Raw genomic sequence first — 10,092 nt, 5'->3', positions numbered from 1 at the left:
TCCATAAGCTTTACTTTCTCACTTGAATATGGTTTGATTGAAACAGATGGACAACTTAGAGCTCTTTGTGGAATTAAAAGCAAGAATGAGTTGTGTAGTGGTTGCAAGTTAGGAATTAGGCTCATTAAGGTCGAAGCTTCAAGGTATAGGAACAATGATTGGAAGAATGCCACTTTACAAGGGTCTCGACGGAAGGCTTGGTATGTTAAAGAGAATTCTATATGTCAACCACCCGGAAAGAAAGAATATGAAGACCAAATTGAAGACGGGTGCGAAAACAAGATATGGGATCCCGGTTCGCTATGTGAAGACCAACTATGGGGACTCATATCTTGGGTAGAACTTTGCCCAAGCTTGATGAAGATGGTTGGAAATTCCGTCAACCAATTGAGAAGTAAAGATCCTTGGAGATTCAAGGATGAGCACAAGCACAAGCCACCATGAGAATGAGCCTCTCAACATGTCCAACTTAAGGACTTAAAATAAAAGTGCTAGGTGGGAGACACCCCACCATGGTAAACTCTTTCCACTCCCTTTTAATTCTGCTTAATAAGTGATTCGAGTTGCCATTATAGGTAGATGTTTCATATATAATTGTTTGTACAACCTAATTGTTAGCATAGTCACATGTATGTTGTGTTTAGTGGTAGATGAATAACATCAAATTGCATTTTTTTGTGAATTGTATGATGGTTGATTGAATAAAGAGTTGTGAGCAGTATAGGGAGCACCTGAGCACAATTTTTATGCTTCAAGGGCAATATATATAAAAAAAAGGAGGTAGACGCGCGCGCACGACGTACGCGCACGCGTCCCTGAAGCGGATGTATCATCACCCATATTCCAGAGAGTTGGGCCTCTCCTAGGCCAGCGTTGGGCCTCAAGCCCAACCCATTCCACGCTAACGCGCACTACGTGCGTGCGCGTCCATACAGCTATAAGGAAATGCACGCGGACGCGCACATGCCGCGTCTGCGTCGATCTGCTGCTGCAACTTCTGGGCCAATATCCAGATAGTTGCACTGGATCTGGGCCAACTTTGAGCCCCCAGCTTGACTCACCTCGCGCGGACGCGCACTTGCCGCATACGCGCCCATATGCCAAGAGAAGGAAAGGACGCGAGCGCACGCATTGTGCTTGCGCGCCATATGATAAACTGCCAATGTACGCGGACGCACACTTGCCGTGCGCGTGCTCCCTGGCTGATGCCACCATTCCAGGCCTTTGTCCAGAGAGTTGGGCGTGCGCTGAGCCCACTCTAAGCCTCCAGCCTAACTCAATGTATGCATGCGTGCACTGTACGCGCACGCGCCCCTATATAGTTTCCCCAACCACGCTTGAGCGCGTTGCACACGCACGCGTAGGTCCCTAGTTTCATCAATGTACGCGGACGCGCACGGTGCGCGCCCGCGTCGATTCGGAAAGAAGATAACCCTAGTGCGCGAAGAGCACTGCGCAGCAGCGCACATCTCTTCTTCTTCCCCTGTCATCATCTCCGTCCCCTTTCCCATTTCAACCGTCCCCTTTCAACCTCCCCTTTCAACTACCCGCCACCGCCAGCAACCGCATTCCCTGCCACCACACCACTAACCCCATTCACCTTTATCACTCGCTCTCATTCTCCCACCTCTCTCCATCTCTCATCTCACCTTCTCCACTCACTCTGCCCTTTACTCTCCCAAGCACCACCACCGCTGCTCCGCCGTGACCGCCACCCTCCGCAGCGGCGCTCTGGCCAGTTCAATCCCTCTGCTCCCTGCCCTACTTCCCTTTTCACTCTGCTCCCAGGTTTCTGCTCTAACTCTGCTTTCTGTTAATTTTTGTTTCTGTTAGCTACTGTTAGTTCTCTGTTAATTAGTTAGAATTGAAATTTGGCATGTTAGGTTAGATAAAAATAATTGCTGTTAGGTAGCTAGGTCTGGATAGAGGATTCTAGGCCTGATAAGTGCTTCGTTTGTGCATATTTGCTGTTTGTTTACTAGGCTGCTATATGTTGAGTTTGGATTGCTTTTTATGCAATTTGCGTTGCTGAATGCTATCCCATTACTGTTATGCTTGAATGATGTTGTAACTATGTTGTTTGTGCTACTTTGCTATCCGGGAACATCCAATTTTAAGCTGGGATGCTGCCCAATTTTCAAGAAATCTATTTTCATTTTAGTCTCTATTACAAATTTGGGCTAATTTCCGTTTCCTTTTGACTTCCGGGATTTGCACCAATCATTGTGAACATGATTTCTATGTCTGGCCACAACTTCTCTTTTATTGAGCCTAATATCATCATACCACTAATCCACCTTTCTAACTTACTAATTTCTTTAACCATTTAATTTCTACTCACATTTAACCCTCTTTAACCATTCTTTCAAAAGTATGATGATATTATTGCTTAATGAGTAAGAGTTGTTAACTTTAGTGAACATTGCATTCTTGGTTTACTTGTTCACTTATGCTTACTTGTTCACCAATTTTTTTTTCAAGATCAGTTCACATCATGATTGCTTATTAGCCAATTGATATCCTGAACATGCTTTCTCTGTTTCATGCTAAGTGCTTCATTGCTTATATTCTATCATACTTTTCAAGATGTCGGATAAAGAAAAAGCCATAGCCACTACCTCCAAGAAAAGAAAACATTTTACACTCTCTATTCCCTCCATTTACAAGAATTATGCTAAGAATCCATTGAATGACGAAGAAAAGGAAAATCAGTTGCTACCTTCTACCGATCCAACCAAGTTTCCCAATCTTTACTGTGAGCTTCGCCTTCCCAAGTATCGGACGAAGAAACTGAATACTGAGAAGAAATTACTCTTACCCAATGATGTGAGACGAGCCATTACTAGTCGCATCCTAGAGTTGGGTATGGACTTTGTTGATAGAGATTTGGGAGATATCAACATTTCTTGGGTTAAGGAATTCTATTGCAACTTCTTCCGTCCTATTCTGGATTCAGTTCAGTTGAGGGGTACAGAGGTTATGATCACTGAGTCAGCCATAGAGGAGGCATTGCAGTGCCGACATCTTACTGATGGCACCTGCGCTCATCAGCAGGCTGAGATAGCTATTCACAGCATGACCTTTGACTATGAGGCGCTTAGGCGCGTGATTGGTTTACCAGATGCCACTTGGGTCATGGATGCGAACAACATTAAGCCTAAAGGGATGCTCTTTGCTCATCTGACTAGAGAGGCCAAGACCTAGCAAATGATATTTGTCCACTATGTCTTACCCACCACTCACTTTTCAGAGATCCCTATGGAGATGCTACTTTTGATTGGTTGTGTTATGGAAGGCGAGGATGTTTATTTTCCTCGACTGATTCGGCAGTGTATGTGGCGAGCACATATTCGTGGCCTACTCCCGTTTCCCACCTTGGTTACCAGTATGGCCGCCTTAGCTGAGGTCCCCTGGTTGGATGATGATGTGATACCACCACCCCCAGATGACGATGACAAGGAGGTTACTATTCCTTGGGGTGGGTGGGTGCACGAGAAGCCCCGACTAGACATCGATCTAGGGCTAGAGCAGTTGTAGGGACGGCTGGACCTTCAGCCTCGACAGCAGCAGCTCCATCTTCTTCGACAGCCCCTTCTTCAGCACCTGAGCCGACTTACCTACTGGTTCAGCGTCTGTTTCGGTTTTTGGAGAGCGAAAAGCGCCAGATCATGCGCCGACTGGATCGGATGTTTCAGGCACTCATCTCCCTGGGCGCCGAGTTACCTCCGCTCCCAGATTCTCCAGCCTTCGATGAGCAGGATCATCAGGAGGAGGATGTTGATGAGCCAACTCAGCAGGATGCACCTCCAGCTGCACCTACGCCACAAAGACCCCGCAGCCCCATGAGGAGCCGGTCCCACAGCCTCAGACAAAGTCAGCACCTACTGTTGTACCTTCCCCTGATCCTCCGGTTTAGCATCAAGGACGATGCTCGATCTTAAGTGTGGGGAGGTCACCGGTAGCATCATTAGAGGACCAGTGAACATTTTGGCCACTTTCCTAGTTATCTTACTTTGCATACCTTTGTATATATTTGATGCATTTTGAGTATATTTTGGATACTCTTACTATTTTGGTTTGTTTTGGATACCTTTACTGCTTATTTTGGATTTTAGATGTTTTGGATGCTTTTGGATATTTTAGATACTTTAGATGCTAGATTCCATACTTTTAGTTGGATTTTTCTTTATATACTTTTGCATATCCTTCTTTTTAGCTTATAGTGTGATTAGAAATCATGTTTGAATTGCAAAAACTTAGTCACCCTTTTTGCATAAGAAATTGTTTCAAGTGAAAAAGGAAAGGGTAAACTAAGGAATTCTTGAATCTTTTCAATCACAACAATGCTTAGTCAAATATTGAGATTTTCTAAGAAACTTAATTATAGGGTATAGGGCACCAACCCAATTGATTGAAGAAAATTTTTGATGTAACTTGCTTGAATTTCATATTTTGTGAAGCATGTATTGAACTAAGAACACAAGCTTGTGAGACTTCAGCCCATTGATGTGGTTACATTTTATAACCACTTATCTTCCATTCTTGTGTGCAATTGTTCCCTTTCTATGATTGTGATCCTTGATTTGCTTGATTCTATATGTCCATTTATTTCTTATATTTATGCATTTGTATGATTGAGGCCATTATTTCATTAGCCCACTTACCCAAAAAGCCTACCTTTTACTCTCCATTGTTAGCCAACTTTGAGCCTATGCTTAACTAACTTGTTCTCATTTTAGCACATCACAAGTCCAAGGCGGAAAACCAATGAAAGTCCCTTGCTTGGATCTTTGATTAGCCTAGGCTAGTGAGAGTGTTTATTATTCAAAGATGGTGAGGCTTGGGAACATTGGATGGGATAAAAAGGGGTAGTACACTTCCATATTTAGGAATTGGGAATATATTCATGTATTGATTGAATGTATAAGACCTTATGCAATTGATGTCCTTGTGCAAAGAATAAAAAAAGAAAAGAAAAAAAAGTAATATAGAAAAAAAAAGAGAAAGAAGAAAATGAAAGGAAAGCAACCAAAGGGGACAAAATGCCCCAAGGTGAAGTTCAATAAAAAGGAATCAATGCATAAGTGTTACGAATCAAGAAACAAGATGCATGAATATGTAAGAAAAAGTGAAGAATGGGCAGTTAGAGTAGTTTGAATTTGTATAGATTATTATATAGTTAGGTGGGAAAGTCTATGCTAATCCAAGATCTAAACTCTAGTCCACTTAACCATAAATGATCCTACCTTGACCCTAACCCCATTACGACCTAAATGAAAGACCTCATGATGAATGTATGCATGCATTGAATAGGTGTTGATTGTTAGAAGAAAATCAAATTTTGGAAAGCATGATTAGAAGAGAATTGAGTGAATTAACCGTTAAACACTCGAGTGAATAGAGCGGATACACATCCGGTGAGGGTTCAAAAGCTCAATTACATGTGTTCACCCATATTATCTATATTCTTGCAAGCTTGAACTCTTTTTGATAATTCGATACAATTGTGGTTTGGCTTTGATTCCTATTGCCCTAGCTCTTGTGCTTACACATGTTCTCTTGGGAATTGATTTGTTTGAACTAAGCATTTGCACTCACTTTAGGTAGTTGCATCTAGATAGGACTCATATAGTTTAGTTGCATTCAATAAATGTCATACCCCTTAGTTCCTTCTTATTTTAGCATGAGGGCATGCTAAGGTTTAAGTGTGGGGAGGTTGATAAACCCCAATTTGACGGTTTATCTTGTATTGGATTTAGAGTATTTTGATGACCTTTTCTCGCATTTAACCTATGAATTAGCATGGTTTTGTAATCTCTCCCGTATTTGTGCTTAACTGTAAAAACATGCTTTTTAAGCCTTATTTTGATAAATTCTAATCCCTCTTTGATTCCATAAGATGCTTTGATGTGTTTAATAGTAATTCCAGGATTGAAATAGGCTAGGCATGGATCAAAGGGAGCAAGGAAGGAAGCATACAAGTGGAGAGAAGCATAAAAAGGCAAATAAGTGAAATCAGCCCAGCACGCGCACGCGCACAAGGCGCTCGCGCGCACATTGCAGAATCGGCCAGGGACGCGCACGCGTACCGTTCACGCACGCGTCGCAACCCGCACATGACTTCATTAAAGCAGCACGTGTCTGGCGATTTTGAGGGGTTTCTGAACCCATTTTGGCGCCAATTGCTGATAGAAAGGAATAAAAGGATCAAGGATTGAAGGGGGAATCTTCTCCTCTTCCTCTTTCTAGTTATGTGCTTTAATAATTGTAATTCTTCATTTTGTTTTGGATAGATTGTTGTTTCTTTGTTTTCTTTCAATAATGCAATTTGAGGTAATTCATGATAATTGTGATTTCCTTGATTGTTGTTGTTAATTCATTTCAATAATTGTTGTTAGATCTTGTTCTTGTTGTTGATTTACTATGCTTTCCTTTTATGCCTTCCAAGTGTTTGATGAAATGCTTGGTTAGATTTTAGTGTAGGTTTTGTTCCTCTTGGCCTAGGTAGAGTAATTAGTGACTCTTGAGTTATCTAATTCCCTTGTTGATTGACGATTAGAAGTTGCTAATTGATTTGAATGCCTTTAAAGCTGGTCTTTCCTTTAGGAGTTGATTAGGACTTGAGGAATCAAATTGATTCATCCACTTGACTTTCCTCCATGGTTAGAGGTTAACTAAGTGGGAGTAATGGACAATTTGTTATCACAATTAAGGAGGATAACTAGCATAGGACTTCTAGATCTCATATCTTGCCAAGAGCTTTGTTAGTTGTTAGTTTATTTTCTTTGCCATTTATATTTCATGTCCAAAATCTTAAAAACCCCAAATATAACTCACAACCAATAACAAGACACTTCATTACAATTCCTAGGGAGAACGACCCGAGGTTTGAATACTTCCGTTTATAAATTTTAGGGGTTTGTACTAGTGACAAACAACTTTTTGTATGAAAGGATTATTGATTGGTTTAGAAACTATACTTGCAACAAGAATTCATTTGTGAAATTCTATACCGTCAAAAATCCAATCATCAAAGCTCGTCATAGTCATCCCATCTCAGATCCTACTCGGAATACCACAGACAAGGTTTAGACTTTTCGGATCTTAGGAATGGCTGCCAATAATTCTAGCTCATACCACGAAGACTCTGATCACACGGAATGGGAGGCTCGGTTGTCAGGTGAGGCAACCATGGGTCATGGGTCAGGAATCCAAGAGATACACACTCTAACTTTCGCAGGTAGAACGGAAGTGTTTGTCAGGCACGCCTTCATAAGTGAGAATAGTGATGACTATCATGGATCATCACATTCATCAGGTTGAAATGCGAATGAATATCTTAGAATAAGAATAAGCATGAATTGAATAGAAGAACAATAGTACTTTGCATTAATACTCAAGGAACAGCAGAGCTCCACACCTTAATCTATGGTGTGTAGAAACTCCACCGTTGAAAATACATAAGAACAAGATCTAGGGATGGCCGAATGGCCAGCCTCCCCAAATGACATATGAAATTGAAAAATAGGGAAAAAGACCCCTAGCACAATAGTAAAAAGTTCTATTTATACTAAACTAGTTACTAGGGTTTACAGAAATAAGTCTAAGTGCAGAAATCCACTTCCGGGGCCCACTTTGGTGTTTGCTTGGGCTGAGCTTGAGCTTTACACGTGCAGAGGCTTCTCTTGGGGTTAAACGCCAAGTTGTGACGTGTTTTTGGCGTTTAACTCTGGTTTGTGACGTGTTTCTGGCGTTTTACTCCAGAATGCAGCACGGAACTGGCATTGAATGCCAGTTTGCATTGTCTAAACTCGAATAAAGTATGGACTATTATATATTGCTGGAAAGCCCTGGATGTCTACTTTCCAACGCAGTTGAGAGCGCTCCATGTGGAGTTCTATAGCTCTAGAAAATCCATTTCGAGTGCAAAGAGGTCAGAATCCAACAGCATCTGTAGTCCTTTTTCAGCCTCCTATCAGTTTTTTGCTCAGGTCCCTCAATTTCAGCTAGAAAATACCTAAAATCACAGAAAAACACAAACTCATAGTAAAGTCCAGAAATGTGAATTTTTCATAAAAACTAATAAAAACATCCCTAAAAGTAGCTAGATCCTACTAAAAACTACCTAAAAATAATGCTAAAAAGCGTATAAATTATCCGCTCATCACAACACCAAACTTAAATTGTTGCTTGTCCCCAAGCAACTGAAAATCAAATAGGATAAAAAAAAAGAGAATATACTATAAATCCCAAAATATCAATGAATATTAGTTCTAATTATATGAGCGGGACTTGTAGCTTTTTGCTTCTGAACAGTTTTGGCATCTCACTTTATCCTTAGAAGTTTAGAATGATTGGCATCCATAGGAACTCAGAGTTCAGATAGTGTTATTGATTCTCCTAGTTAAGTATGTTGATTCTTAAACACAGCTACTTTTATGAGTCTTGGCCGTGGCCCTAAGCACTTTGTTTTCCAGTATTACCACTGGATACATAAATGCCACAGACACATGACTGGGTGAACTTTTTCAGATTATAACTCAGCTTTGCTAAAGTCCCCATTTAGAGGTGTCCAGAGCTCTTAAGCACACTCTTTTTGCTTTGGATCACGACTTTAACCACTCAGTCTCAAGCTTTTCACTTGGACCTGCATGCCACATGCACATGGTTAGGGATAGCTTGATTTAGCCGCTTAGGCCTGGATTTTATTTCCTTGGGCCCTCCTATACATTAATGCTCAAAGCCTTGGATCCTTTTTACCCTTGCCTTTTGGTTTTAAGGGCTATTGGCTTTTTCTGCTTGCTTTTTCTTTTTCTTTCTTTAAATTTTTTTTGCCACTTCTTTTTTTCGCAAGCTTTGTTCTTCACTGCTTTTTCTTGCTTCAAGAATCAATTTTATGATTTTTCAGATTATCAATAACATTTCTCTTTTTCATCATTCTTTCAAGAGCCAACAATTTTAACATTCATAAACAACAAGATCAAAATATGCACTGTTCAAGCATTCATTCAGAAAACAAAAAGTATTGTCACCACATCAATATAAATAAACCAATTTCAAGGATGAATTCAAAACTCATGTACTTCTTGTTCTTTTGTATTAAAAACATTTTTCATTTAAGAAAGGTGAAGGATTCATGGAATTATTCATAGCCTTAAGACATAGTTATTAAATACTAATGATCATACAGTAAAGACTTAAAACATAGACAAACATAAAGCATAAAGTCGAAAAACAGAGAGAAAAGAACAAGGAAGTTAAGGAATGAGTCCACCTTAGTGAGGGTGGCGCCTTCTTCTTGAAGGACCAATAGTGTCTTTGAGCTCCTCTATGTCTCTTCCTTGCCTTTGTTGCTCCTCCCTTATAGCTCTTTGATCTTCTCTAATCTCATTGAGAATGATTGAGTGCTCTTGGTGTTCCACCCTTAATTGGTTCATGTTATGACTCAATCCTTCTAGAGAAATGTTGAGTTGTTCCTGATGCATGAAAACTTGTCTCTCAACAAATTTTCCTTCAGCAAGTATACCGAATTTTCGTCAAGTAAAACTCACAATAGAGTGAGGTCGAATCCCACAAGGATTGATTGGTCAAGCAACTTTAGTTAGAAGAATATGCTAGTTGAGCTAAACGGAATTTAGATTGAGATGCAGAAATTTAAATGACTGGAATGTAAATAACAGAAATTAAAGTGCAGAATCTTAAATGGGGATTTGGGGTAATGAGCATGAAAATAAATGGCAGAAAGTAAAGAGAATGGGTAAGATCAGAAATAGGGTAATCATTGGGTTCAGGAGATGTTGCATTCTCCGGATCAAGTTCATTCTCGTCTCTTCCTCAATCAATGCATTCATTGATCTCCTTGGCAATCTTAAGTGATTGGATCCCAATTTCTTGGCAATCCAATCTCTCTAAGCTTGAACAATTTTCCAATTCCTTGATTTAATTGCTCATGGGAAAAGATTAAGTGTGGTCACTGATTATACCACATGTATTTCCAAATCAAAGTGTTGGGAGGATTACATGTCACTATCTCCTCCCAAACCCCAATTTGGTCCAACATGAGAAAGCATTTCTAGCATGATCTCCTCATCC

This window comes from Arachis duranensis, chromosome 10, assembly GCF_000817695.3.
Source record: "Arachis duranensis cultivar V14167 chromosome 10, aradu.V14167.gnm2.J7QH, whole genome shotgun sequence".
NCBI classification, from domain to species: domain Eukaryota; kingdom Viridiplantae; phylum Streptophyta; class Magnoliopsida; order Fabales; family Fabaceae; genus Arachis; species Arachis duranensis.
This window is presented reverse-complemented; position numbering follows the sequence as displayed.